At 35.4% G+C, this 7943-nt stretch overlaps 1 non-coding gene across 1 annotated transcript; it reads left to right on the top strand.

Annotated features, from left to right (window-relative positions):
* The first annotated feature begins 6058 nt into the window (after positions 1-6058).
* Positions 6059-7872, top strand: LOC129964374 (small subunit ribosomal RNA). Its single transcript, XR_008784153.1, has one exon. It is a non-coding gene; the product is annotated as a small subunit ribosomal RNA (ribosomal RNA).
* Positions 7873-7943: the final 71 nt, after the last annotated feature.

Here is a 7943-nt window from a genome sequence, read left to right as displayed (position 1 = left end):
GATATCTACTTTGCTATGCTCTAACATGGAAGAAGAATGTATAGTTATATGAAGCAGTTTTATAGCAGAGAGAAGATGAAGTTTGTGTACAGTGTAAATGACAACAAAAAATCAACCTTTATTTTCAACTGAAGATAAGAGAAGACAAACTGGAACATAGATGTCACTCTTCTGAAATGATGTGTTGATCATTTTCTTCATACAAAGAGATGCTGGAAGACAACATATATGAAAGCTGTTTCAATTTTCATTCAAAGAATTTTAGTGGAAAAGACTTGTTTTGATGAAAATCCATAGGAAGCATTTCTACACTGAGTTTTCGGATAGGAGTTTGACTGATTTCACAATGTTAAATAGCATATTGTTTACTGTGTTAGGTGTTAATTCATTATTTCCATGAATAGTTAATTGTTACTATTTAAATACATGCAATTTATGAATTCTTTAGAGACTAAATGGACAGTATAGTTATGAACACTATTTAAATGCATTGTTACATCAACAATGATGCCCAGTAACAATTTATGATTCTATTATTCTTAGCTAACTGTAAGCAACAGTGAATATTGTTCTTAATACTTTTCAACACATTGTTACATCAACAATATTAAAGGCAACAATGAAGAACAAATGATATATGTGAATAATAGTATTAAAATCTCTTCATTAACAAGGTGTTTTGATTTTTGCTTCATTGAAGAAGGATCATAGTGAGGTAAGTGGATTTCTGTTTATGAATACTGTATTTGACACACTTGTAAACAAAAGAGTGTTTCGAAGATTCCACGACAACATTCAATTAACAGTGTCTGCTCCTTTTTTTTTAGGCCAAGTATGAACTGTAATAGTTTTAAAAATAGTACTTTTATGAATATTTGAGTACACTGCATTCAATATTTTTTTTCACATTAAGGATATTAAATGAATTTGAATAACTAATACAAACTTGCAATGTTTCTTCGTAGAACATTATTCATCCTTACATATTCACATACCATTTTTACCAAATGAAATTGATAGCAATTAAAATATATATATTAATTACACTTCTTTTCTATATAAGGAATCTTAATTTATTAATAATTTTTTAGATTTCATATCTTTTTTCATGTTTGAACTATGCTTTAGAATAAGATTTCTTCTGTCTCGTTGTACTGAAATGCAGTGTTATTGAATTTTAGACAAAATTTCATAAATATTTTCACAAAAAGTGTTTTAATTTGAAACACACATGATTTTAAGTGCTTTGAAGGAGGATAATAATGAGGTCAAGGGATTTAATGGTTAGAAAAGGTATCATTTTAACATTTGTGAGTAGAGAATTGTTACGAGGATTCCTCGGTCACATTCAAGTTGCAGTGTGCACTACTTATATTTAAAAAATTTGTAGATATGGCACATCAGAAAAAGAATTTTCATTGATAATAAGAGTTTTACTACATTCATAATTTTATTTACATTAAGGATAAGGTAATTTAGTTATTTTCATACAAACTTGTCATGTTTCAACACAGAATAATCTTCATCGTTACATATACACAAATCATTTTAACCAAATTTAAGAACTACCAATGAAAAAAAATGCATTACATATAATTTATAACTTTTTAAAGATTGTTAATTTAATAGGAATTTGAAGTTAATGTATCTTTTTATGTTTAATGCTTTAAAATAATAATGTTAATAGTGCACATGCATTATGTTTAAAAATAGAATTGACTTTGTTGTACTCAACTGTGCATTTATTGTATTTCAGACAAAATGTGAGAAATTTTTACACAAAAATTTATTAAATTTGAAACAAATGTAACATTGAAATAGTTATCATAATGTTTGTTTACATATATGAGAGACAATATAGGTCTGTTTGATATCAATGGTATGTGTCTGAAATGGTGAATACCATTAAATACACAATCATATAACTATTATACATTAACTTTTTAATATAAAAACTTGCATGTGTTCTTTTCTCAATAACAAGTACATTTGACACTATTTAATTGTTATTTAAATGAATAAACCTTACAAATAACTGTGATAGTTTAGTGCGTAAGCTTCTTTCGACAAACAGTATTTACTGAATTATTGAAAATCATAACCTAGCACATTAGAAACATTTCACACATCATTAACATAAAGAAATGACTATGTTTGTTAATGTTTTGCATTAATTAAAGAATTATCATTTTACATGCAGCTTTATATGTTGTATGCACTTACATGTTTAGCATTCAGATGGTTGTTACAATGTTTGTGAACACATAAGAGACAATTTATGTCTTTTTGATATCAATGATATCTCACATAAATGATATTGGAAATATAAACCACTCAGTATAAAAGAATGTAACTGTCTTACACGTTAACAGTTTTAATATTGAAACTTGTAAGGTCTGTTTCATGCATAATAAGTACATGTGACACTTTTTGAGTATTCTTTACATTAATAAAACTTACAAATAACTGGCATAGTTTAATATGGATGTTTGTTTCGACAAACAGAAATTTCTCACAATGTTTACACTAAAAGAAAGATAACAATTACAATGTTTATAAATGTTTTACAGAATAATCATTTTATATGGAACTTCATGTATAAGTTATATGCTCTTGTATGTTTATAGTTAACAGTTTATGAGTATTTTACTGCATTTCACATAACACTAAATGTAAAAATGGGTAAATTTCATATAGATTAAAGAATATGCTAACTTAAACATTTGATGAAACATGGGAAGCAATTAATGTATTCTTATTGTAAACACTGTATGAAGAAAGAAGAATCTTGCAGATATATTTTAATTGTAAAAAATACTATTAATAACTTCTTCATTGAATGTTCAAACTTATGCCTATATATAACACAATGTAAGTAATTTCTAATGTTCCATTTGATACAGTGTTTGCATGAACAATGAATGAAACATTTCACATGAACCAAAGAATGCATTACAACATTAAGAGAGTACAATTGTTTTGTAAGGTAAAATTACACACAGGTTGGACTTTTATAGAAACATATTTATATAACTTGTTTCAACATGTAATAAGCACTTGCATATTGCAGCTTCAAACTATATTACAGTGCAATTTACATGACATTGAACTTTAAAAACAACTTGTAATATGTAGAAACATTTCTCATTAAGTAAATAAGAAGCTGAACATAATAATATAGATACTGGATGAAACATTTGAAGAAATCTATGTATTCATTCATTGTCAATATTGTGTAAAGAAGCTATACATTAATTAGAATTGGAAATAACAATCTTCATAATGTATGCAATTTTTATACCTCTATTTAACACAATATAAATATGACATTACACTTCACGCAATGTTTACATGAATAAATACATATAAATTTTATATTAATATTAGATAGAGGTTACAATTTCAGTGTAAGGTTAAATTTCACATGTACTTAATAGTAATCATTCATCATATAAGTATTATCTATTTATATAATCTGTTTGAACAAGTAATAAACACCTATGAGTAGAATCCACAAACTGTATGTTTGTATTTAACATGAAATAAGTATGTCAGTCACATTTTGAACAAGATTAAACCTAAACAACTTGCAATAGGAGAAAGTTATTGCATTTCACATTGTATTACAAGTAAAGAATGGGAACATTTTGCACAGTTTGAAGATGAAGCTTAGTTAAGATTAAACATTCTTTGCATGTAAATGTTGTTTGAAGAAATAGGAACCCACACATAAATTTTAGTTGGACAAAGGACTCTAAATCATTTATGTATTGGAGGTACAAGCTTTATGCCTGTATTCAACAGAATATAACATAAAATTAAACATTAACAAGAGAATGCTGTACATGAAAAAAACATTAATATTAGAAAAGGGTTACATTTACAGTGAAAGTAAACAATATACATTACAGCCAACTTGTTTGAACAAGTAATATGCATCTACAAATTGTATTTACCTGAAGATGAAGATTTCCTTACATTATAAACAACATTTAATAACTAGAACAACCTGTTATATGATGAAACATTTCACGCTGATTAAAGATGAAGCTTACAGACATACTAAGTATAATCATATGGATTCTGGATGAAATATTTGAAGAAATGTATGCATTCTTTGATTGTAAATAGTACATGAAGAATCTGCACACAAAATATAGTTGGTAATAACATTTTTATGCAGAAATTTGTGGAATTTAAAAACCATATCTTTGCATTTATAGTACAAAGTAACATTAAACATTCATTTAAGACTTGAGGTTTCTTTATACAACTGTTACCTATTCATATCATGAAGGAATACATTTATATTAAAGCTTGCACTCAATTATATGTTCAATTTAACATATTAAAAGACAGTATTTGTACTTAACTCAGTATTTACAGTAGAAATTGTTTGAATTTGAAAGACATTTCATTTTTTACACTGCTTAAAGAATTTAGAAGATACATTACACATTGTATGAAGGAAACTAAACAACTTGTGCATTCATTAACACAATTTGAAGTTCATATGAAGTATACAAGAACATTTACAGCTTTTACTTCACTAATTTGACATTCTTTACACCAAATTGAGTTCTAAATAAGAATTTCTTCAAAGAACACTTGAATTATTTCTGCGAATGCATATAAATATGAACTTTACCAGACATTTATCTTAATTTACTAGAATTTAAGTGCTTGGCCTACTTTTAGGTTTGAATCAAGTATTTAACAACATTTAAAGGCTTTATTTCATTATTTTTATAATATTAACACCAAATTGAGTTCTAAATAAAAATACATTCTGCAAATACAGGTATTTAACTTAATTTCAGCGTATTAAAACTCTATAAATTTGTATTTGAGTGAATTAACATGTTACTTGACATTTTAAATTCAGAAACGTAAACAATTTCATAAATATCAACATTTTAATAAAAATTCACAAAAAGTAATTAAAGAAAAGTCAAAATGTAAACATTTTAAGGAAAAACAGAGATGCGCGATTTTCGGCAAAGTCCTAATAGGTGCACGCGATAAGGTGAAATTTTCTACTAAGTCCAACGATGTGAGAAGTCGCGTTTTTCGGCAAAGTCCACATCAGAACGCGCGATAAGGTGATAGTCGATTCGCGAGTTTTCCGTCAAAGTCCGACGATGTGAGATTATCGGCAAAGTCCTAGTCGGAACACGAGAAAGACGCCACCCGAGATTTCCTTCTAAGTGCAAATAGGGGAGAAGTCGCGATTTTCTTCAAAGTCCAATCACCGAGAAGAGCGCTAAATACTACGTCGCACTAGTTCGGCGAAACGGGTTGCCAGTGCACAATTTTTCTTATTTTCGCCCGCGGCGGCTTCTTCCGGTCGCCTGGTGGCTGGGCGAAGCGCGCGCCACTCGCGATCACGAGCGGAACATAAGGGATCGTCCGTAGCCCTATATGAGTAGCAGGTGACTGCTGGAAACAGTGGTCGATCGCGAGACAGAATGCGTTTTAAAAACGCGTCGTAATCTCGCGTACTTGTCTGAGGTTTCGGCAACGGGATTGGGTTGTTAGTACCGGTTGGCTACCTCCGGGAAAGCGGTCCTCTAACGTTGACGGTGGGTCTGTCGTGCTCGATCGGATCGGTTCTCGGTTCGTGATGGGTCGGTCGGACGCTGCCTCCGGGATCGAGGGTGTTATTCTTCTGCTACTAAGGCTGCGATCGGCGGGGAGATATTCTCCGTCTTTCCGGCCGCTTCCAAACTATCTCAGCCTCTCTGCGAGCGGCTCGGCCCCCGTGCCGTTGACGCGACGAGCAGAACCGTACTTAAAGGAATTGATTGGTTTTCTGCATCTGTGTCCAGCGCACATATCTTCTCGATGCCTCCGCACTCGCCCCGCGGCGTTGAAGCCGTCGGGGAAGTCGTGAGTATTGAAACCTCTGTAGAATGCACGGGGAATACCTACACAAAAAGCGAGATTGAATGAGGGATCCTCCGTAGTCGAGGCGTCCCCCGCGACTGAAATAGTCGCGACTCGTGAAATGTAAGGATTCGGAGTGCATTTTCCGAACGTTCTGATGAACGATGGAAGTTACCTGGTTGATCCTGCCAGTAGTCATATGCTTGTCTCAAAGATTAAGCCATGCATGTCTAAGTACATGCCGTATTAAGGCGAAACCGCGAATGGCTCATTAAATCAGTTATGGTTCCTTGGATCGTACCTTACTACTTGGATAACTGTGGCAATTCTAGAGCTAATACATGCAGCAGAGCTCCGACCTTCGGGAACGAGCGCTTTTATTAGACCAAAACCAATCGGGCCTCGTGTCCGTCTCTTGTGGTGACTCTGTATAACTTTGGGCTGATCGCACGGGCTCGTCCCGGCGACGTATCTTTCAAGTGTCTGCCTTATCAACTGTCGATGGTAGGTTACGCGCCTACCATGGTCGTAACGGGTGACGGGGAATCAGGGTTCGATTCCGGAGAGGGAGCCTGAGAAACGGCTACCACATCCAAGGAAGGCAGCAGGCGCGCAAATTACCCACTCCCAGCACGGGGAGGTAGTGACGAAAAATAACAATACGGGACTCTTTTGAGACCCCGTAATTGGAATGAGTACACTCTAAATCCTTTAACGAGGATCCATTGGAGAGCAAGTCTGGTGCCAGCAGTCGCGGTAATTCCAGCTCCAATAGCGTATATTAAAGTTGTTGCGGTTAAAAAGCTCGTAGTTGGATCTCAGCTCCGGCCGGACGGTCCGCCTACCGGTGGTTACTGTTCGCTGCCGAGCGTTCAGGGGGCTTCTGTCTATGATCTTCACCGGTTGTGGGCGGAGACCCTCACGTTTACTTTGAAAAAATTAGAGTGCTCAAAGCAGGCGCGACGCCTGAATAATTGTGCATGGAATAATGGAATAGGACCTCGGTTCTATTTTGTTGGTTTTCGGAACACGAGGTAATGATTAAGAGGGACAGACGGGGGCATTCGTATTGCGACGCTAGAGGTGAAATTCTTGGACCGTCGCAAGACGAACTACTGCGAAAGCATTTGCCAAGAATGTTTCCATTAATCAAGAACGAAAGTTAGAGGTTCGAAGGCGATCAGATACCGCCCTAGTTCTAACCATAAACGATGCCAGCCAGCGATCCGGCTGTGTTCCTCAAATGACACGCCTGGCAGCTTCCGGGAAACCAAAGCTTTTGGGTTCCGGGGGAAGTATGGTTGCAAAGCTGAAACTTAAAGGAATTGACGGAAGGGCACCACCAGAAATGGAGCCTGCGGCTTAATTTGACTCAACACGGGAAAACTTACCCGGCCCGGACACAGGAAGGATTGACAGATTAAGAGCTCTTTCTTGATTCTGTGGGTGGTGGTGCATGGCCGTTCTTAGTTGGTGGGGCGACTTGTCTGGTTAATTCCGATAACGAACGAGACTCTAGCCTACTAAATAGACGTTCCCATCCTCTTGTAGTGGGACGTTCTTCTTAGAGGGACAAGCGGCGTTTAGCCGCACGAGACAGAGCAATAACAGGTCTGGGATGCCCTTAGATGTCCGGGGCCGCACGCGCGCTACATTGAAGGAATCAGCGTGTGCTTTCCCTGTCCGAAAGGACTGGGTAACCCGTTGAACCTCCTTCGTGCTGGGGATTGGAAAGTGTAATTGATTCCATGAACGAGGAATTCCCAGTAAGCACGAGTCATCAGCTCGTGTTGATTACGTCCCTGCCCTTTGTCCACACCGCCCGTCGCTACTACCGATTGAATGATTTAGTGAGGTCTTCGGACTGGCGCTCGGATTGGCCATTTGGTCGAGCCGGTGTGCCGGAAAGATGACCAAACTTGATCATTTAGAGGAAGTAAAAGTCGTAACAAGGTTTTCGTAGGTGAACCTGCGAAAGGATCATTAATTAAACCTTTTTTTTTAAACGAGGAACTTTTTTAAGTTCCTTGCCGGTACTGGTTCCCACGCGACTCGGG

The sequence above is a fragment of the Argiope bruennichi genome, chromosome 3 (assembly GCF_947563725.1).
Source record: "Argiope bruennichi chromosome 3, qqArgBrue1.1, whole genome shotgun sequence".
Taxonomy (NCBI): Eukaryota; Metazoa; Arthropoda; class Arachnida; order Araneae; family Araneidae; genus Argiope; species Argiope bruennichi.
The sequence above is the reverse complement of the archived record's forward strand: the minus strand, read 5'-3'. Positions and strand labels throughout refer to the sequence as shown.